At 43.4% G+C, this 23382-nt stretch overlaps 1 protein-coding gene across 2 annotated transcripts in view; it reads left to right on the top strand.

Annotated features, from left to right (window-relative positions):
• The first annotated feature begins 21949 nt into the window (after window positions 1-21949).
• The window catches only part of FAT3 (FAT atypical cadherin 3), a 660150-nt gene continuing 658717 nt past the window's right edge, over window positions 21950-23382 (top strand). For both annotated transcript variants that reach the window (XM_004763574.3, XM_004763573.3), the window contains exon 1: window positions 21950-22022. The gene's annotated coding sequence lies outside the window, so the exon portion shown is untranslated. The remainder of the gene's footprint in view (window positions 22023-23382) is intronic.

Genomic DNA, 23382 nt, shown 5'->3' with positions numbered 1-23382 from the left:
TCTCACTGCTATATAATATTTCATTGTATAAATATAATCACAGTTTATCCATTTTCCCATCAATGTATATTTGGATCACACACTCTTGAAAACATTGCTGCTATAAGTATTATTGTAGTTGAACATGTGAGGGTGTTTTTCTAAAGTAAATATGGCCTTAGAATTAAAACATCACAAAAGTAGTGTGTTAGAATTCCAGTAACCTATATCCTCACTCACGTTTGGTATCATAAGCCATTTTAATTTTTGTCAGTACGATAGGTGTGAAATCATATATTTTTCATTTTCCTGAATGACTGATGAGGTTGACATGTCTTCATATACAAGTTCTTCGTAGGTTCGCGACTTTTGCTTATGTTTCTGCTGAGTAGTGGTGGTTTTCTTATTGATTTGTGTGAATTTTTTATGCATTCTCAGTTTTAGACCTTTGTGGATTTGTCGCTCATACTTTCATACTTTCATGAGTATTCTTTTCACGTTTTCAATGCTGTCTTTGAATTTTAAAAATAAGCTCTTAATTTCAATATTTGTTTTATCTCATTTTACCGGGTTCTCTCTCCATATTGGCATTTTTTTTCCACTCCATATTTTTAAAAGGATGCCTTACTATTTTACTACGAAGTATGATATTTGCTGTAAGTTATTTACATATCCACTTATTTTTGTTTTATTTTTACTGTGCTTTAAAAATATCTTCCCAATCTTTTCTTCATAATAGGGGTATTTTTTATTTGTTCATTTAAAAACAATGAACATACTTATATAACCTTTATTCAAATTCTTCTGTCACTCCTATTTATACTGTGGTAAATCCCATCTCCATTTGTGGACTTTTGAGACGTCCTTGTTATTTGTTCTGTTTATTTTAAACGTATTTTAGATTTCGGATGGCAGGCTAAGCTCAGAAGAGATGTTTCTGTAACTCTCTCTTTTTCTTGCTCTCTTCTACTTCCTTTTTTTTGTTCCTTCTCCCTTCTCTTTCTAATCTGCTTCCCACCTCTTCCTGGGAAAGCCTTGAATTAATTTTCATTCAGCCTTTCACAGGACCAGTAGTCAACTTGACTCCATTGTCAGTCCTGTGGCTGGGACAATGTCTTCCAGCTCCCATAGCTCTGTAGCTGCCTATAAATTACAGCCTAGCAGACAGGTGACATACATTTTCCACATCATTTTGTGAGTGGGAGATGCACTCCTGCCACTGGTTTCAAGCAGTGAGCCTGGCTCGGGTCCCCACCTCTTCAGGAAACATAATGCTCAAACCAGACTCCTGGTCGACCCTGCCTATTTCCATGTCAGAGGCTGGAAGGCCAGCAGAACATCCTCTCAGCTTCATTCCCCTTAGCTTTACTTTTCATTTATTTCATTTCTGGTATATGGAGAGACTTGCCTTATTGTGTTTATTTATTTTTTAAAGATTTTATTTATTTGTTTGTTTGTTTATTTATTTTAGAGAGCGATGCAGAGCAGGAGGAGGAGCAGAGAGGGTGAAGGAGAGAGGAGGAAAGAATCCCAAGCAGACTCTGCCCTGAGCATGGAGCCCGACATGGGGGTCGATCTCAAGACCTGAGATCATGACCTGAGCAGATACCAAGAGTCAGAGCTTAATCGCCTGAGCCATCTGGAGCCCCAACACTAACCTTGTTTTAAAGCACAAAAATCTAAAGATTTCTCATTCTATGTTTTTCCTTGTATCTGGAGGAGAAGGTAGTAGTTAAATGCACAATTTACAATATTACCCTGATAGAAGTTCTCTTATCTTTGTATTCCCAGTAAGGAGCACAGCTCCTGCCCCAGTGACTGAGGCATCAGTGCATCAATGCAGACGTGCAGGACTCCAATCAAGGAGAAAATAATGCCTACTGGTCAGGACTGTCTTGAGGCTTAGAAGTAGCCAGCTCTGACTCTGGCCTTTGGTTTTCATATTTTTCATCTAGCTTTACACCCTCTGAGTTAGTACCCTGAGGAATCTGATTGTTAGGCAGGAGTTTGTGGGAGGAAAAAGATTGCAGAAAACCTTCCTAATCTGAGCTGGCTTCTGCCTGAGGGCAGATTTGGGGAGAGGAGTTAAGTGACTTCATAATTGGGAGGGAGGCGTGAACACCAGACTTACAAAGGAAGACTCCTGGCTCTGGGATGGGAGAAGGTGGTGTGGGAAGTCTAAAAGCCAGATCTTCTGAGCTAGCATAAAGCGAGATGTACTGGGGAAAAAGAATTCACAAAAGTGTAATCCTAAACTGGTGATGTGGGGGTTAACAATCAGGAGACTTACCTAATCTCCCTGTGGTCTGGTCTACCCACACATAAATCGGGAGAGAGAAAGTGTAAGCTGCCCACAGCCTACAGCACGTGTTAAAGGTTGGCTGAGACTACACGTGAAGCCTTTTCAGCTTCCTGGAGGGAAAAAGGGCAGCACAGGGTATATTCATTTTTAAGTGTTTTTATATTAATATTATTAGTAAAAGCTTAAAAATATTATTTTTATGAGCCCTTCTGATTTAGAGGTGTTTATGATGCATGCTCTACAATTTGGTTATTTATATTGCTTTTCTTTAATTTTATTTTTCTCATATGTAATTTAAAGAATTTAATAGGAGAACTTGGTTAGGAAAGGCACTAAAACTCACATTCTCTTTTTTACACACAGTAAAACTTAATCCTCCAGGGGTAAGTTTATTTTAAATATATTTGTATTCACCATAAGGCAAAGCTCTATTTGTCTCTACTTCCTCTTTGAGTCTGAGAAGAGTGGCTGTCTAGGAGCTACCCTAGGTGGGGGTAGGGGAGTGGGGGGAGCTGTTCTGAGTAGAAGCTGACCCAGGGCTGTAAGAACAGCAGTGTGGGGCACCTGGCCTCCCCACCAACCTGTTGCTAAACCTGTGTACGGCTACCAGAATAGCTCTTCTAATAAACAGAAATAAATGTGTACATGGAAGAGCCAGATGCTCTGGAAATAATGTTGCTCAGGTTGAAGAGGGTTTCCACGAACCGTCATTTTCAAGAACAAGAATTTACCTCTGAACAGGCTTTAATAATGGAAACTGAAATCGTTCTAAAGACGAAAGGAAGGTGAGTGTGTTTGAATACTCACAAAAAGATGTATTTCCTAATGTGAGGTGACAGGTATGAAATGAGACCACAAAATTGTTGGCATTTATAAATATATTATTTATATTCTTTCCTGAATCCAGGTACCATACTGTGATTTTTATCCAGCAGTTAAAAAGCTGTGAACCCTGATAAATTTAACCAAGAGTTATTATGCTTCCATCATTATGGAAAGAGACCCCTTTTATTGCTTGAGTTAAGGGTCTGTCCACTTTCATTTTTGCCCGATTTCTGTAAGTTTTTCATCTATAAAATTGTTTAAAGGGTTGAACTTGACATAAATTCTTCAGAGGCATAGGATTTGCACCAATTTTTTTCTGCCCTTTAATCACTTTCATATATTTTACTGTGATTACCACAGAATAAGCCAGTGTGCTCTGAAGATCAGAATGTTCTAATCACTTGCCTGTGTTGCAACAGAGGCACCATTCCCGTTCTGGGTTGAATTACTAGTTGAGCAGGCCTAAAGCAGGGAAGCTGGCATTTCAGAATGCCTACCATGCACCACATTTTTCTAGGTTGTGTTTATCATTTAATCTTTACAACTGCCTTATAAAGTGGGAAGCACTGTCTCCATCATTATAAATATGGAAACATGGGCTCAGAGTGGTGGAAGAACTTGCCCAAGGTCACGCAGTTGGTAGAAAGGAAATTCCAAGCCTGGTCTTCTTGACTTCAAAGATCCCACAAGATCTTTATTCTCCAATCTGAGGGCTCTGAGTGGGGTGGTTCGAAGGAGGCGTTGAGCTGTCTTCTTTTCCTTTCTGTTACGAACTTCCAAAGACAAAGAGCAGATGCTCAGTGTGTAGACTTGAACAAGAAGTGCACTTTAAGTCACAGCTTTGCCGTGGGGAGAGCTGGACTCTCCTTGAGAAAGAGCATAAATAGGCAATCTCTATCCTCCTATCAGTGCAGTCCACCAGGCCTGTGGACTGTCCTCTCCCCATGACAGCAGTGTCCCCTTACCACCATCCAGGTGTCCCCCTGGCCACCTCTCAGGTATTGCTTCTCAAAGGAAATCCTCATTCTTTAAACCTCTGTGGTCAGTAAACTGATACTTCTCGAAGGAAATGTGAAATATCATCTGGGAACCATAGTGAAAAAGGATGATGTAAGGAAAGAAAAATAAAACATAGTTCCTGTCCTCCAGGAGTTCACAGTCTTGGTGGTGGGGAGAGACATCCAAACAGGTAGTTAACTACAAGGTGACACATCTTAGAAGAACCGCAATGCAGGCAGAAATGAGAACACAGGAGAATGAGAAATGAACTCTCCCTGTGGTGTTTGGACCAGGTTTCTCAGAGGAGGTGAGCTTTCTATTGCGTTTTGAAAGTTGAGTAAGAAGTTAAATAGCTGAGGAAGAGAAAGGAGAGATTTCCCCAACAGAGGAGTTGAAGGGTCAGGGAGTGAATGAAGGGTCAGGGAGTGGCCTGACATGGCTGAAGTAGACAGTGGGCTGCAGAGCAGTGGAGCGCTTCGTTTCCTGTGACTGGCGTAATGAAGTACCAAACACGGGGCAGTCCCCAAGCACTGAAATGCCTCGTTTCACAGGGCTGAAGGCTACAAGTCTGGAATCAAGGTATTACCAGGGCTGAATCTAGTCTCAAGGGGACGCTTTCTCCTTGCATCTCTTCAGCTTCTGGTGGCTGCAGGTAATCCCTGGTGTTCCTTAACATGTCATTCCTTCAGCCCAGTCCGATGGCCACTTTCTTCCTTGGGTCTCCACGCCATCTCCTTCTCTGTACCCAAATTCCCCCTTTTTATAAGGACATCGGTCATATTGGGCTACAATCTACCCTAATGATTTTATTTTCATTTGATCACTATTGTAAAGACCCTATTTCTAAATAAATTTACTTTCTGAAGTACTAGGGGGTCAGGATTTCAACATATTTGGGGGGGGGGGCGGGGATCTAATTTAATCCACAACTCAAGAGTTAAGCCTAGAAAAGGAGGTTGGAACTACTGCAAAGAATCATTCATTCAATAAACATTGTCAGTCATATACCATGTGCTAAACATTTTGCTGGAGAAAAAAATAGTTCCTGTCCACAAATGCTCAAAGTTATTTGAGCTATGATGCAATGAACTTAGAGTGTAGAAACTCAAAGAGCAGTGTATCACTCAGCTATTGCCTGCCATTGATCACTCTAAACTTGGTGGTTTAAAATAGGAATCCTACTTATTGATTATACATCTGGGGGTCACCTGGGGGTCAGCTGATCTAGTCTGCATTCACTTGGGAGGCTATGTTTCAAGTATCTCTCATCCTCCTTGGGTCAGTAGGCTGGTTGGGACTTGCTCTTCTCATGATAATGGTGTGGAACAAATGGAAATAAGCAAAGGCTTTACTTCCATTCATGCATCACTGGTCCAAGCAAGATTTACGGCTGAGCTCAAAGCTTAGAGCGAACAACTATAAAGTCACATGTCAAGGGGAGCAAATATAGAAAAGGTGAAGAATTGGGGGCAATTTACCATATGAACTTTGTAGTCAAATAGACCTGAGGTCATGTTTGATGGATGGATAGAGATTAGACAGATGTGTAGATGGAGAGATAGGTAGGTAGGTAGGTACGTAGATAGATAGATATTAGCTAGTACATATCCACTTTACTTCCTTCCAATAACTTGCTTCTATAGAGCGTCTGATGTCAAATTCTCTCCTTTCTTTACTCTTTGTCCTTTTAATCTGCTGTCCTTTTAATCAACAAATTAAAAATCTATTGTCAAAGAAGTAAAACTCTGACATTTAATATAAGATGATAAGGGCTGATAATGGTCCCAGGAATACATTGAGGGACTCTGTCTAGCCCCGGGTGGTGGATATGACTTAATTCATCACAGTGAGGTAATGATGGTAGAAGTCCAGGCATCTGTGACAGACTGGGGGTTAGGCATAATCTTCTCACTGCCCTACGTAGGCAGACACCTACTTTACCTGTATGTAAAGCAATTATGATGCTAAGAATATGAAACAGTCTCTGTACTTATTTCTCCTTATCAGTCATCATCCATGGAAGGTGACGCTAAGGGCTGCCAGGATGCCTTATAAAAATGGTGATTAAATCTAGACTTTGGGACCGTGTCCACTTCTGTGCTCTGACAACATCTTTATGCCGTCAGGACTCACTCAGTGCTCTTCCCTGTCTTTATTGCCATTAGTATCATCCCCCAGCTAGTAAATGTGTACTCAGCCTCACTGCCATGGCAGCTCCCACAGACCTGAAGTGTGAAGCCATTTCTGGGCTTCCACTGGCAGTCGAATTACAGCATAAGCCAAACCAACTTCTGATCTGTGAAAAAGACAAGGATCTACATGCCACTGTGCTTTATCAGGCAGAAACACACATTTGCTTTTATGGAGAAAAAAATGTAAAAGAAGAAATAAATGACTTTTTATGTTCACCTCCAATAACTGTAATTTTTTTCCTCTAATTTTAAAAGTAAAGCATGGTCAGAGACAATTGAAAATTCCAGAAGGACATACGAAAAGAATAAAGACCATGCATAATACCACCACCTGCAGATAATTACAATTGACATGTTAGTGGGGTTTTTTCATATTATTCTTACATGTACATAAATACATATTTTACATCAAATTAGATCACAGAGAACAGATGCATTACTTTTATACATCCTTAATTTGGGCAGCATTAACCCAGGTCGTTTTCATTAATATTCTTGAGGAACATGATTCTTATGTCTGTATCAAGCAAATTGATACCTTTCACTTTTACATTTCTGGTTATCACATTTGCTATCCATGAGTCAAAAAATAAAGGCTTCATTTTAAGGATTCTCATTGCTAAGATGTGAACCTCCCATTCTCAGTGTTTGCCATAATGAGTGTCTCCCAGAAAGCAGAGGCTGTGGCAGAGGGTATGTGTGCTGTTTATTTATTGGAAACACAATCCCAAGAAAGCAAGAGTCGGCTGCAGGGGGTGTGGGGGGGACAAGGTGAGAGAAGCAGGGCAGGAAAGAAAGCCCACACAAAATTTCTTATCAAGCTGGTCCCCACAGTGTTGTCAAGGAACCTGGAAAGACAGAAAGAAGAGACTTTATCCACAGGTACCCATCTCCCTTTGGACAAAGATTCATAACACAGAGTGTTAATTCTCCTGCAATTTGGGGTTGCACACACAGGGATACCAGGCGGAGTGCCCTGTCACTGGCAAGACACTGGCAGGACCCAACCTGCTCGGGCTGGGTCTGCATGAAGACATGGGATCGGGTGCAGGGGGGGAGCTTTCGGAACAGAGACAGGCAGATCGCAAGTGATGAAGACGAGGGGTCTGCTACAGTGCCTTCTTTACTCTGTTTGCAACTTTATGACTATTTAAAACACAAAACAAGATATAAAGAAAGCCCCAAAAAATGTTTAAAAAGAAGCATTTTACTGTTAGTCTTACAATGTTAGGAGAGGAAGGGCAGGGGGAAGAAAACCAGAGGAGAGGGGTTTGTGTATCATATCTGAGTAGGGTGTTCAGAGCCGCCCGCCATTCCTTTCCCTCAAAATCCTCCTAAAAATAACTGCTCTGGGATGCCTTTCTTTATTTATTCTCCCTGAATGAGCACTGTTTGCCTGGTGCTCCCTTGGCATTTTTGCACTGTCTTTATATTGCAGTCATGACAATATTGTAGGATGGATTCTCAGTTTAACAGGGTAGAAATTCCCAAGTATAACTGTTCCGTCTTTATAAGTATGTATGTACTCAAAACTGTGAAGTAATCTAAAACAGTATTTTAGAGCTAGGGGTACTTCATTTCAATACATAAATAGTATCAAATCCCCATCCTGTAAATAGCAACATTGGGGGCAGTTCCGTGGACAAGGAGATAAATTTGATACAGCAGTGGGGCTGGGAATAAGGTAGCACAAACATACAAATGTTTTATCCAACAAATACTGTTTGATCACCTACTCATTCATGCTAAACACGAAAAAGATATATGCAAGAATCAGGTACAAACCTTTATTTCAAATGCTTTACAATTGAAAAAAGAGCATTCTCTGTATTTGTTATGAACTCAGAAGTGCTCTTTAATTGATATTAACTAATTTGCTGTTTATAATAATGCTAGGGAATGGAGGGTAAGCCTTGGAACTCTGGATTAAGAGAGATGTAGTTTCAACTTTGGTTTTTCCCTCAGGGGAGTGGGGTGAGGGATACACTAAGCTTCATTCCACTCACATAGAAAGGAAAATAGGGATAATATGAATTTTGTTGGGTTGCTGAGAGAATAAAATAATATATGTAAAGCACTTAGTACACTGCCAAATGTATAGTAATTCAATGAATGTTAACTGTTTTTATATTGTTCTGATTTCACATTGAATTTAAATGCATTGTTCAGGATCATAAGCCACACCCAAGTGTAGAATTATTATGTTCTGTTTCCCAGTCTAGTGATATTTCCTCTGAGATATGACCATGAAGAGTATGGATCCTGACGCCAGACCTTGAACCCTAATATCTAGCATAGCATTCTGCAAGCAATGGATAGTCAGTAAATAGTGTTGAATAATGAACCGGCAGCAGACTCCAAGTCAAATTATAGAGTTGCTAATGTATCATAAAAATAAAATGTATTTCGGTGCTTTGCTTGGTATTGCTTGGGAGAATATTAAAGATACCAAACATAGTTTGTTCTCTTGGTCAACCATCTGGTGACAAAAATTCAGTAGGTGCGCAGATCGTGAACAAGTCCTTCAAGGACACATTTTGCTTGAGCTGGGTGGGCCTGAGCACAGAGAGGCGGAGAAGAGAGTTCTAGTTCTCATGATCTAATCGGGCGGAAAGCTGGGGATGGTGGGAGTGGCTGTGGGAAACAAAGGCTAAGAAAAGGCCTATGGCTGACTCCAGAGCCCAGGTGTCTGGGAAGGGGGAGCAGTTCCAGGATCACCAGGGTCTGACTCAGTGGCTCTATAGCAAGCATGGTACACCCGTGCAGACGGGAAAGGTATAAGTGACTGAAATCCAGTCCCCCTGGACAAGGACAGGTGCTTCCCTGAGAAGGAGCCGGTGGGATGAGATCCATATCCTGAAATGTTTACCTGTTCTTATTCTCTGGAAAATAAGGGTTCTGGAAAAAGCATACTGTTGGTATTTTTCTATTTGGTAACCTAAGTATTGTTAGAGTGGACTTTCTGGTCACCATTTAATGAGTATCTCCTGTTTGCCATGGGCTGTATATACATTACCTCACTTAATCCTCTCAATTCTCTTACTTCCATGGAGACCTGGCTCTTAGGGTAGGGAATGTGTTTGTTTTGCTCACCATTATATCCCCAGTGCCTACGACAGTACCTGGAAAAGTAGCTTTTCAGTAGTTTTTGCTGAATGTATGAAAAGAATAGGGAACACTATCCAAACCTACAGCTCAGAAGAGTTAAGTGACTTGCACATGCTAGCAAATTGGGGGGTGGGCAGAGACTGGAACCCAGATCCATTGGATCCTAAGTCCTGCCCTCTCAGCCACTCTTCCTGGTTTCCCTGTCCTCCTGTTTCAAAGCAGGGCTTATACCGCCACCATTAGTGTCCTGAACACTGTCTTCATCTTGTCACTTCTCAACTAAAAGTTCTCAGTTTCTCTCAGCTGCCTTAAGACAACATTTCAGACTCCCTGGTCTAGCATCCCAGGACCTTTAAGATCTAGACTTCATATTATTTCTCACAGTAAAGCTTGAGCCCAGTATTCTCACTACCCCTGGAACAAGGGTTAGGCATTTTGGTCCTCGATCTTACTCCCTTTATATATGTCACTGGAAATGACCAATTCATCCCGCCCACCTTTCTGTATCCCTCCCACGCTTTAGGAAAAAGTTGTACCTCTTCAGTGAAGCTTTTCTGACCATCTCAGCATGCAATAATTTCTCATTATGTATCCTACTTTCTAGGCAGTTAAATAATATTCCTTATGATTCCTGGTCTTTATTATATTCCTATGACTCTACGACTCCACTGTTCTTCGATTGGGAACAAGGAACATGGCCAGGAGCAAGCAAAACAAACACTGTACGTAGCATGAAAGAATATTGATTGAATGGTTAATGCAACTAAATATTTTAGGTTATGCTAGCTAGATGAAATACATTTTATATATATATTTATATACACACACACATAACATGTATATATATAATACTTATATATATACATGTTATTTATATTTATTGATTTAGAACAAGAAAGGTCTCTCATATCATATAACATATATACACACATATATATGTATATGTGATATGTGTGTGTGTGTGTGTATATATATATATATATGGGGTTATTGATTTAGAACAAAAGAGGGCTAACTCTTATATCTCAATACAGTAAAATATCCCTTCCCTTTCCTCTTTCTTTGCTTCCTCATCCCTTTCTGTAGGGAGGGTCCCTTTGTGTCCCTCTTGCAGAGCAGAGGGACATGTTGGAAGAGAACATGAAGGGTCAGAGACAAAAGTGAGACAAATGCAGGGTTGCAACAGCCTTGAGGCTGGACTGAAGCTCCAAAGATCCTGGCGAAGATTTCAAGCTGGCTCCCTTCGAGAACTATGGACTTTGGAGTGGCAGATTTTGCTGCAAGATCACCACTGATACAGTTCCTTAGTGACTTCAACAGGGACATGATGGCATGCCACTCAACATGCCAGCCAAGTTAGGAACTGGCACTGTGAAAAGCAAGGTTTCAAAAAGATTGTTATTTATCTGCCCTTGTTCATGCAAAACCACAATGATCCTCTTCTTATACTCGAGGTGGGAGGATCATTCAGACTAGATACTGTTTCTTTCTAGTTAATCAGTTGTTAGGGAAATGCTAATGAATCTGGCTAACTAGGACATATGTTGCCTTAGAGTGGCGGTAGGGAGAAGCTATCCTTCTTGCACTGCATCTGCCACCAGAACAGATAAAGAGCTGCCCAAGTCCATTCTCAGGAGGGCCATTTCTAACCCTTTTGGGGTAAGAGAATGATCTGTGTTGAGCCGTCGCTCAGCAGCAGCTGTTTCTATTCCCAGAGGAATCCAGTTGCTCCAAGGGAGTGGGGGGAGGACCACTGGGAAGAACCCTCTAAAGACTGTTCAGGAAGTAGACAGGTGTCCTCCACCATGTAAAACAGAAACACACACCTGAGATCCTAATAGCTGCTCTCCATGGAGATGCTTTTCAATTAGTCCTTCTCTTAAAAAAAAAAAAAAAATTGGTTTCCTTTTTTCTGAACAATAAAAGCAAGTTAGGGACCTAGGGATACTCTGACAGGGAAAGTCCCTCTGGAAAGGAAGCAAGTTTAAGTCGTACATGGCATTCCATTACTGCCCACTTGTGTTCTTGGCCCTGTGAAGGCAACTAGATACAACTAGAGAGCAGGAGGCAAGCTCCTTGAGGCGGGAGCGATGTCCTATTAACCTCTATGCCCTCTGCTTCTGGAACATAATAGACACTCAGGAGTGTTTATGGGATGCATTTATGTTTGCAAAGTCAATAAATGGGCTAATAAACGAACAAAAGTAGTTGGCTTTTCCTATTTTGGTTCTTCTTGAATATTAGCCCAAGATTATCAGAATATTGTTACAAATCCTCTACTGTAACACTCAAATTTACGGTAATTAAAACTTAATGTTTCCTGAATTCTCTATAGCTTCCAAATACTCTAACCATAATGGACTAAGGCACGCATGTTTACTCAGAGTTTTAAAATAAAACACGCTGCCCCTGCTAAAAACAAAACAAGAAAACAAAAAACACTACACAAACGATGATGTGACCTCCAAATGTTCTTTGTCAGTATCAAGACAGGGCCGGCTTCCTTGACTGTGACCACTCATGAAAAACGACCTGCGCTCCTACCTTAGGGAGCCGGGGGATGCTCGACAGATTCGCGGGAGATTTTCACACTGCTCTGGCCTCCCCGCTAGCTTCCAGGAGCAGCGCTCCAATACCTTGTAATGCCATTACTGTCACTCCGAAACAAGCTCAGAAATATGTACTGAGAAATGAAATTTTCTTCAGACATTCCTTCATCTAAGCCTTCCAACTCAGAAAGATAGAAGGTTCTATCAAGAGAGTCAGTTTTGTCTTAAAGGCAAATAAAAAGTTACTGGCACAAGGTTTCAGATATTTCAGGGACAGTAATATCTGTAGCACAGCTACAAAAACAAAACAAAACAAAACAACAACACCACCAAAACACCAAACCCAAACAAAAAGGGTTACTGGTTTTGGGTGCAACTTGAAGAAAATGAAACTACTTTCCATGTAACTCCTTAAGTATTCTTTCATTTCTAGAAGGTGCCCTAATCCGGGTCGGTAATCTGATTACTTCTTAAACCAAAAGGATTACTTGTAATCACTTGCCACAAAATTCCCGTCTAAAGGTTTCAGAAATCGTGCACCCTTGCACTACGATGGCAACAACCTGCACACGGGGGACAGACTTACCTTCCAGTTCATGTCCATGTGCAGCTGCACTTAACGTGACAGGAAAATCAGCTGCTAAGGCAACAGGCCGGAGACCCGGCCCTGCTCTTCCTAGCGTGTGTGATTCTAAGGACGGGCAAACGTGCCCACAGTGTACTCAGAAAGCGTTGGAAAGCACTTCCTTCTATCGCTCACGTGCCAGGTGCCGGTGGCACGAAATGCGATGAACCTGGGTGTAGAAAAAAACCTGTGAGAGTGTGAAGTATGATGCAGACACTGTTCCTCTCCCCTCCCCTTGTGGGTAATTTCCCCTCCCGGGCAGGGCTCCTGTTGGCTTCACCTGGAGGGGCATAGACTAGAGCACTTTTAGGATCCTGTGGATGGTTTTACCACCAGCTGTGCTTACCTAAGCAAAATGAGTTGGTTAATTGAAGCAATTACCTGGCAATTCAAGCCCAAATACCTCCCCATGAGAGGCAAAAGAGGATAATTTGAAGTTTTTGACAAATTAGGCTAACTGAATACATCCTGAATGCAGATTGAACGGTCAAGTTAAGGGGGTGTGGCACTTATTTTTTGGGGACACAGTGTCAGGCTGAACTGTAAGTTCAGACTTACTCTGAACTGTGAGCACATGTGTATATGTTAAGAATAAGGAAGTTCTATATACTAGAATTAAAAATTAAATATTTCTAAAAGGAAAAAAAAAGAGTGAGGAAGATCTAGGTTAGTGGCTCTCGAATTTTAACTAGCATCAGAATCACCAGTAGAGTTCGTTAAAACTCAAACTGCTGGGCTCCATCCCCAGAATTACCGGTTCACTAGATCCAGTGTAGGGCCTGGGAATGTGCATTTTTAAAAGATTTTATTTAGTTGAGAGAAAGCCGAGTGAGCAGGAACAGGAGGAGGGACAGAGGAACAAGCAGATTCCCTGCTGAGCATGGAGCTTGACGCAGGGCTCAATCCCAGAACCTCAAGTTCATGGCCTGAGCCAAAGTCAGACACCAATAGAGCCACCCAGGCACCCCAGAATATGCATTTCTAACTAGTTCCCAATGGATGCAAATGCTGCTGGGAACAACTGAATTACTCTTCTCTCTCTCTCTCAGGAAGATGAAAGCAATGTGATGCTTCCTATGGCAATCACGTTTCTGCCCATCTCTCAAAAACCCAAACTACTACTAAGATGTTCATTCAACAAGTGTTTTGTCGAGCACCCACTGTGTGATGCTTATCTTGGTGATCTCGAGATAAAGACCCGTTTATACCCTTAAAGAGGCTCCCAGTCTGGTGGAGAGATGGACACAACCAGATGAAGATGTGGATAAGGCATTGTGAGAAGTGATACCACAGAAGTAAAGACCGGGTTCCATTGGGAACACAGAGAGTCCACCTGGACTCGAAGTCCTCTGCCCCTCTGCACATAGTAGGTTTTCAGTGTAGGAATGCAATGCTTCTGATCAGCAATTATACAGGTACTCTACAATGACCTTATCTGCCCAGTGGAAAATACTAAAGTACTAAAGAAATAACTCGATTCAAGTGGACTCCTAAATTGGAGCCAAAGGAAAAGAACTTTTAGTCACCACAAACCTGGTTTGAATTTAGGCTGGCAGATTTTGAAATAAAAAAAAAAAAAACAAAACAAAACAAAGAAAAACCCTGAATCCGATTATCAACTCCTTGAACCTGCTACTTCCTCATAATCAGTAGCTTTTTCGCTTTATTGAAAATCAACTGTATTGGGGAAGTAGTTATTTTCGGGTGAACAAAGTTATCAGGTATGAAAATAGATGATGGTCTTCCAGCTTCCGTTGACAACAGGCCTGGGCAGCAAGGTGCTGGTTCAAAGTGTTGTTTTTGTTATACAAGTCGTCTGATGCAGCTCATTTTTTTTTAAAAAACTATACTCACATTCATGGCTAACACCAGGCCTGGCAAAATGGAATTGATATTAGCTTGTTTAGCTACAGTATCCAAAAAATAAGAGTAAGTAGATCTTTTCATGAATTCAAAAATGAAAATGGGGGGAATCTACGTTCCTTCATTTAGGACAATATGCCAATGTTTATTTTTAATAATATTTGGCTGATTCGATTAAGATCAAGTTAAAAAAAAATGAATTGCTGTAAGTTGTTCACCAACCTCTTAGAAAGGCTTTTTCCTTTGGTTTGGGGGCTCCTTAGTTTAGATGGATTTCTTTTTAAGTTTCCTTTCTTCATCAGTCAAAAAATGAAGTAGAAGACCACATATTAGCAAGTAGACAAAACTCTCCCTTCTGTGCCAAGATGACTTTTTGACAGTATACTAAGGAAGTAAGTAAAGACAGAAATAATAAGCAGCTGTGACATGTAAGCAAATTAAAAGACAGTGAGGGAAGTAAACTCTACTTTTCTAGCTCTTAGATTTTATGGAACTTAATAAATTGTTACCTCACTTTTATATTACATAGCAACCTAACCTTTGATTGGTAAAGGAACATCCTAGTTTACAAACAGGTAATGTTCTAGAAGTCTGTAAGACAGTTGTTTCAAACTCAGAATGCTTTTCCCACAGAAATATGTTATAAATTGTGGTCTAATCAGATTAGCCCACATTAAGCATATTTCATTCACAACTTATCTATTGTACCAAAATATAGGGGCAGGTAATAAGTACCCATAATGTGTAAATAATTTTAAAAGCAGCGATTTTGAATAAAAACCTCTAAAGTTTCATCTCAGGATACTTGAGGAAAAGAAGGTCTCATAAGAGGCCAAAAGGGTAGATGAAAACGTTTGGTGAAGATGTTCAAGTGGGATCCTGAAACTGTTAATACCTCAGGATTTGATGGCATTTGTCATTTGTAAGATTATGTCAAAACATTTATCTGGTTTAACATTAAATATGCTGTTTGCATAATGGCCATAGTGAGTGTTGAACTTTAGCTCAGTATAGTTTATAAATGCACTTTATAGAGAGAGGAATGAAAAGTCCTCCTTTCTGAGGTGGTGGTGATCATCAAGCAAACAACTTGAAGCGTTCATTTGTAGCCCTTCTCTCTGTTACGTGTCCTTATATGATCTTCTGATAAATGGTAACTTCTCTACTGGCCCAAAGACACAAGAGGGCAGATATCTTATAATAAGATCCTTATAATAAGGATCTTATAATAAGGATCCTGCTAGATCCCCAGCACTTAGCAGAAAGCCAACTACATAACTGTTTGAAAGTATTTTTTAAATGAATGAATGAATAAGGGGGAAAAAAGATTGGCCTGAAGAATGTAGAATTGTGTTAAAAATATAGATGTTTTAAAAATGAATGTCTGAAATCACATTTATTATTAATCTCTGTGTAACCAAAGAGGGGAGAGTCATAGCCAAAGACTGGGGTATAAAAATAAATTTCTCCAACGATGAGAACAGTTGGTAAGACAGTTTATTTGGTGAAAATCAAGTAGTTAGTCTGTCCAAGCATGTCTGGTTGTTGTTTCAAAATAAGGGGGATTGGGATCCATCAGCCTTTAGAATAGTTAAGGGCAAAGAAGGCCCCATGCAGGTATAATCAGTGGTGTGCATGGTCATGGGGAGGCAGTAGGAGAAGTGTGCAAGTAATAGGTTGGGTGGAAGCATTATCTGTAGAGAATTAAAAAGAAAGTTTGAAAAGTCAGTCTGCTTTTCAGTATTACTGTATACCTACAATTCTAAAAAGCACCAATAATAAAATAATCCTCTGTAACAAGATCTTTTTAGGTCTAAGTACTAAAAAATCTGCAGTTAAGGTTGTTTCAATTTACTTACTGAGAATTGTTATTTTTAATTTTTAAAAATATTTTATTTGTTTCTTTTCAGAGAAAGAGAAAGCACAAGCAGGGAGAGCAGCAGGCAGAGGAAGAAGCAGACTCCCCATTGAACAAGAAGTCTGACTCAGTCCCAGGACTGTGGAATCATGACCCGAGCTGAAGGCAGATGCTTAATCGACTGAGCCACTCAGGTGCCCTAGTGTTGAATTTTTAATTACTTATCTTTTAATAAGCTTTGTAGTCCAAGTGGAGGTTAATTCAGAGAATTTATAGTTGCATACTGGGTCCCCAACAAAGGTGGCCTTGCCTACAAATACTTGTTTTAAGAGTGGGTTCTTAAGAGTTTGGGATTATCCAAGTTCGCTTCAGAAACCCCTGCAGTTCTTCATATTCTTTCCTTTAAATAGCACATTTTGAAAAAGAATGTTAACACAGTAAGTAACACCTTGAAGATACAGGACTTGAGTTCTGGGCTAAAGTTTTTTATGCACAATATTTTCCTTAATCTTTATTCTATTAAGGGGACTTCAGAGGCACTCAGAGCCTTCTGAAAAGGATGCAAAAACATGTATGGGTGTATTTTTAACAAGAGGCTCTGTTAGTTTCATCAAAGAGGCCTGTGACCCCAACAACATTAAGAGCCAGCAGGACAAGGTGTATCCAATGTAGCTTTTACATTCTTCCATGTTTTATAGTGAGGAGGAATGAGCAGAAACATTTTTCTATAAAAATATTTGAGTTATAATTATAGTCATGTATGAAGTATATGGTATATGTCATTTTTATTACATAATTATATAATGTCATTTTGTAAAAGGTAATTTTGAAATCTACGAAGGTTTAAAAAAAGGAGCAAAAACAGGATAAATAAATGTTCCCACCCACTATATATGTATGTATGTATGTATGTATGTGTATATGTGTGTGTGTAATGGATTGCATGATGTGTGTGTGTGTGTGTGTGTCTGTGTGTGTGTAATGGATTGCATGATACTGAATATCTGGAACATTATCCTTTTGCTGTATTTAAATAAAAGTCTGTCCTGTAACTATGTGGATAAGAAAATACCACTTCAGATCTGGGATTAGAATCATAAAATATTAGCATGGAATGGATAGTGGTAGAGTCTGAAATTTTGTTCTGGCTTCTAACATTGACTTTAAGTTCAGAAGATATAAAATAGTTGCTTTATGATTTGTCTCTAAAAGAATAATAATAGTTGAAATGCATTAGGTGCTTACTATATGTTGAATACATGCTTTTATGAATTACCTTATTTATTCTTAAGATAATTTTTTTTTTAAAGATTTATTTACCCACTTGACAGGCGGAGATCACAGAGAAGCAGGCAGAGAGAGAAGGAAGCAGGCTCCCTGCCAAGCAGAGAGCCCAATGTGGGGCTCGATCCCAGGACCCTGGGATCATGACCCGAGCTGAAGGCAGAGGCTTTAACCCACTGAGCCGCCCAGGCGCCCCTATTCTTAAGATAATTTTATTGGATAGATACCAGTATAGGTTCTATATTACATATAAGGAACTGAGACTTAGGGAAGGTACTTACCCCAGATAAAACAGATTAAAGGTGGAAAAAATGAGAATTTTTTTTAAGATATTTATTTATTTATTTGTTTGTTTGTTTGTTTGACAGAGATCACAAGTAGGCAGAGAGGCAGGCAGAGAGAGAGGGGGAAGCAGGCTCCCCGCTAAGCGATCCCAGAACCCTGAGATCATGACCTGAGCCAAAGGCAGAGGCTTAACCCCCTGAGTCACCCAGGCGCCCCAAAAAATGAGAATCCCAACTCAGTTTCCCTTCCCTTCAGGGCCGGCTCACTTTATGACCACCTTAAGTTGACTCCCTGTTACAATATAACTTGATTTTATCTGTTTTCAAAAATTTGTATTACCAGTTCCTTGAATGAACCAGTTTTACCCCAAGTTGATAAGCACCTATCCTTTGATTAAATACTTTAATGAGGGAAATTCTACCATTTTCCTTAATAGCCCACTGAGGAAACAAACTCTTCTGTAAAGGAAACCATTATCGAATATTTGTGGAAAGTTAACAATAAAGTAGGTGCTTCCTCAAATATCACACCAGATTATTACTTCCTAGATTATTGATTTTATGAACACAAAAACAAAATGATTGGGATTAATAAGAACAAACTGGGCAGGATAGAAGTGATCACAAAGAGGAGCCCGTGTGTGTGTGTGTGTGTGTGTGTGTATGTGTGTGTGTGTGTGTGTTATAGGGCATTTTGAAAAATCATTTGACTATTCCTTGTTGTAAATATTCTTTTTCTTGATATAAATATTTTGGATTGGTGGCAGTAGTCAGGTGTGCCAGAAAGTAGAGCCTGCCTGCCACAAGGACTTACTGAACATACTTTACTGGGGAGTGTGATTCCAGGGATGGAACAAGCAAAAGATGAAGAACCAGTACAGGCTGTGTTACCAACCGGCCACTGATTTAGGTGACTGGTTGCTTAATTCAGCAAGACCAACTAAGGAGCTCTATACTACGCATTTCAGGATCCTTTGTCAGAAGATAAAAAGGGGAGCATTTATCCATGGGCCCCCATCTCCCATTAGACAAAGATTTACCATGGGGTATTTATCTGTAATGATTCTTTGTGGGTTTTCGTGTACACCGAAATTTCAACCAAGAAGCCTCTGGGTAGGGGGGAGAGATGCGAGATAGGCCTTGGAGCAAGGCATTGCCAGGCTGTACCTATGTGAAGCTGGCTGGAGCCCACTTAGAACTGGTTGCTCTTGCAGTGCCTAAAACACACACTAGGCTCCGAGGATCTGAAATGGTACATGGGAGGTGTGAGATAGAAAGAACGTTATTTTTTCATAGAGTCACAGTTTTTCATTTGCTGGCTTCCTTTCCTGTATGGGCTTTAATGTCCTGTACATCCTGCTCACTGGGTCTAGCAAAAGAGTCTCCAGCTTTCATTATCTGTTCATTTCTGTGATGAATATTCATCGGGTGTGTCAGGCCTTGTGTAGGGAACTGGGCATAGAAATATGAATATGATGAAGAGATTCTTGCTGTCACATAGCCTACTACATTATCCAGTCTGTGCCTACCCCAGTACTAGCACTGGGTATCAGCACGCAGTAGGCATTTTTAAAGGAAGAAAAGAGTCTTCTAATACAATCAGTAGTAAATGAGTATGAACTACTCTGGAGGTCTGAAATGACCAGAGGGATGTCCCACTAGATAAACCACTCTATCATCCTTGCAGGAAATCTCTTACCCACTGGCTATAATGGCTTATGTCTGCCCTGGGAGTAAAGACTGTTTACTTTATTATCAGTGTACTGCCTTGGGATAGGGGAGGCTGAAATTTAGACAGATTTCTGTACTTATCTGTAAGGTGCCTCCTAGGCATAAGAGAACAGTCTGAGGAGCTGGAATCCAGGAGCATCACCAGCAGCGGCAGCAGAGGCCGCACCTACACACAGCTGGCAGTATTCCCAGGAAGACGGTGGAAGATGCCATGTCCCTTGCCAGCGCTCTCTCCATGAGCATCCTACTGGCCAAACCACCACCAGCTAACTCTACCTCAATGCCTAGTTTCAGGAGCCAGCTTGTTTCAGTGCTTGCTTGCATAGAAGCACTCAGGTAGGAAATACATTGATTCATTAATATCTCTGATTCACAGTTAGCCACATCCTGTTGTGGAGAGGAAAATGCCATGCCAGAGACATATTTATATGATAATAAAGTTTTCAATGCTTTCGGAAGATGCTGAAATAAAAATAAAATCAGAATAAAAGTATTCAAATGATCACATTTTGGAGGGCAGGTGAGACTTCCTAGCCCTGAGAGTGGTTTCCCTCATTCCAGACCCATCTTCTGGCCTTCTGTGACAATGAAGCCTGAGGTTACATCATGCCTATTACCTCTGAATTAGCTGATGTATGGGGAGCTGTCAGTGTTCTTTAGTATTCACATTAAACTCTCCGGGGCAGAGTGACCAGAGCATGCCGGTGCTTTATGGAGCAGTCTAGGCAGCGAGGCTGCTGGAGACTTTCAAGGGGAACTTTCCACCCGTGGGGAGTAGCGGGGCCATTGTGTGGTGGCAACCAGGGCAGAGGCCCCAGGCTGAGAGCTGGAAGGACCGAGAGATAAACTCAAGTGTCTATTCAAAGGGCTCGCTCTAGTGAGGGAGCACAAAGCCCCACCCCCTCCAGCAACAACCCCCACCTTACTCCCCAGAGAGAATTTCATGGTTGAAAGAGTAAGGATTTCTTCTGGAGGATAGATCTGCAGGCCCAGCGCGCCTCTCCCGCGGGTGCCAGTACTAGAGTTGGCGGGGGTGGGGAGCGCCTGGGAGAGAGCATCTGAGTCCACGCGCCTGTTTGTGTGCTGCTTTACGGGACAGATGTGTGTTGCTGTGTGTGGGGGTGTAGATGGGGAGGGGGAGGCGGGTGCTAAGACTGCCTCTCTCCTTTCCTGGGAAAGAAAGGCAGAAGTGCGAGGATACACAGAGCGGGGGACCAGTGTAGGCTCTGGTGCATCAGAGTGTGGACGTGTGGGTGTGGTCTGCGAGTACTAGGAGGGGTGTGGGCGCAGAAGTTACTTGAACAGGAGTATGGCAGGTTGGAGCTGCAACTCAAGTCGCAAATGAATCACTCATTCTCTTCAGAGTACCGCTCCTTTCATTTCGGCAAAAATGTTTAAAACCATTTGGGGTCAGGGAAGGAGGAAAGAGAATGCACCCCGTTACCTTTGCGGTTGAATACTACTCCCTTCTCCACAGGGAATCAGATGACCCCAGGATTCAAACATGTTCAAAGTAGTACGTAAGAGCCCTGTCTGGAAAGCACATTTAGAATCTAGGTGCAACGTTTGATGGTTTAGTCTTCACGCTACAAACTAACCATGGGATCTTAGAGAAGCCATTTTAACCTCGACGTGCCTCAGTTTCCTCCTCTGTCCTCGGAGGGTAACGGGAGCTTGATCTCTGCGCAGGGCCGCGGTGCTGATCCCACTGAGAGCGGTGTGTGCGCGCTCCCTGAAGCCGGCACCACGCTCTAGGCGAGGCAGGAAGGCGCGCTGGTGTTCTCCTCGAGCCCCGAGAGACCGGTGGGGGAAGACTCGCGCTCTAAAATTAGTCCAGCTTCCAGGCCCCGCGCCGGGAGCGCCCTCCAGCTCGCAGCGCCTCTCCCACAACCCCCTCCCCTCCGCCCTCCCTCCTCGCGGCGCTCCGAGATCGCGAGTCGGCCCGGACGCCAAGGCTTCTCTCCCCCTCGCCCTTTTCGCTCGAGGTTTGGGAGGAGGAGACAGCGAGAGAAAAGCGAGAGGGGGCGACGAGAGAGGGGTTTGGCTGTGCGTCGGCGTCGGCTGTGATGGGGAGCTGGGAGCAGCCAGGCGGCGAGCAGTAGCGGCGGCGGCGGCAGCACGGAGCAGACACGAGAGCCGGCGCTGCTCCCAGCAGGCTGCGCTGTGATCTGGGCTGCGGATTGGGATCTCGCGCCCCGTCCCCCTCCTCCCGCTGCCGTTCTCCTCCTCCCGGCTTCCCCTCCTCCGCCTGCGAGCCTCCGAACGCCGAGCGCCTCTGCCCGCGGCTCCAGTCCGGGAGAGCGCGCGGCGTGCACTGCGGCGGCGGCGGCCGGGCGGCCGGCTAGTCCTGGGCTGGAGCTCTCGGAGAGGAAGACCACGGAGGCTGCGCCTGGTGGAGCCGTAGATCGCCGGCGAAAGCAAGGGTGCGTGGGGATTTTAGCGTAATTATTTGGCTGCCCGGTGCACCAGCCGAAGCGCGCTTCCAGGAGCACAGCTCCAGCTGCCGGGTGCAGATGGGCTGCGAGGTGGGCTCGGGCAGGCGAGAGCCGACGGAGCGCGTGGGGAAACTTTTCACCTTGTAAAGTTCCTGCCTCGGCACAGCTCCGAGCCGCCGCCGCCAGGAGGGAAGAGAGGCTCGGTCTTGCGGCAGTAGCCGGGAGGTTGGCATGGAGAGTTGGCCAAGTTTGAGGCTGAGCGTTTGAGGAGGGCCGCGAGGGGGCTTGCGGATCAGTACACCTATCCCTGGGTCCCCCAAGCCCCGGCCGCCGGTTGCAGGTGGATAGGAGGATCCAGGCTGCTAGCCTATTTGATAGCTGGTGCCTGACGGGCGCAGCGGCGATGTTCAGATGCCGATGGATGCACTTGGGCGACCTGGAGGCGCAAGTTGGGTCGTTGCTAGCAGAGATGCAGGGCGGAGCAGGGGGCCCAGACTCCACTTTCGCTAGGGAGTGAAAGGGGTTTCTGGACGATCTGCAGGTCAGCTCCACGCTTGACTCCGGCTTGCCGGGGTCGCGGGCAGGATGAAATGTTCCGAGAGGCAGCGGCTCTCGGACTGGGGCGCCAGCTTTTAACAGAGTGGCTGGGAGGGAGGATTTTTCTTGTTACCTTCACAGGGAGAAGGAAACAGAGCGCCTAGGGAGAGTGCATGATTTTTGGCGGGCGGGCTTGCACGCGTGAAGGTTGCTTGTCTTTGAAAAGAAAGCGGCGCGGGTCTCACCGCCCCGGGGGTGCGTTGCCTCCCTCTCTGGGTCGGGAGGCGGGAACGCGAGGACGCGCCAGCTCTGCGCTGGGGGCCCCTTCCCGGACGGGTGTGGATGGACCCCCCCAGCCAGGACGACTGTGGGTGCGGGGCTGAGGCCGGGATCTGAGGGAGAGCGCCCGGGAAGCTGCGGAGACGGCCGGGACCGTCCTCGCGCCGCGCGCCTTGCGCGCCAGGATTCCGCCAGTGGGGGTCGCTGAGCTAAAGTGCATCCGGCCCCCGGGCGTGCGCGAGGCGACGAGCCCGGGTATTTTTAGAGGTGCTGTGGTCTAGTCCTCCCTCCCTTCTCCCGCTGACTGTTGTCGCGCGTGCTTTCCGAGATGGTTAAACATTGACCTGAATTAGGCTCCGCGGAAGGCAACTTTGATTGTGCACTTTCCCTTGCTCCACTGTCGTAGGCGGCGGTGCGCTTGGGGCTGGGATGCGGGGGTGGCGAGAGTTTGGCCGCGAGCTGAGGGAGCCTCTAGGGTAGCCTGCGACAAGAGGAAAGGGGTGGGCGCCCCCGGGATGTGTGTGTGTGTGTG

This window comes from Mustela putorius, unplaced genomic scaffold (genome assembly GCF_011764305.1).
Source record: "Mustela putorius furo isolate JIRA1106 unplaced genomic scaffold, ASM1176430v1.1 tig00001069_pilon_pilon_pilon, whole genome shotgun sequence".
In the NCBI taxonomy this organism is placed as follows: domain Eukaryota; kingdom Metazoa; phylum Chordata; class Mammalia; order Carnivora; family Mustelidae; genus Mustela; species Mustela putorius.
The sequence above is the reverse complement of the archived record's forward strand: the minus strand, read 5'-3'. Positions and strand labels throughout refer to the sequence as shown.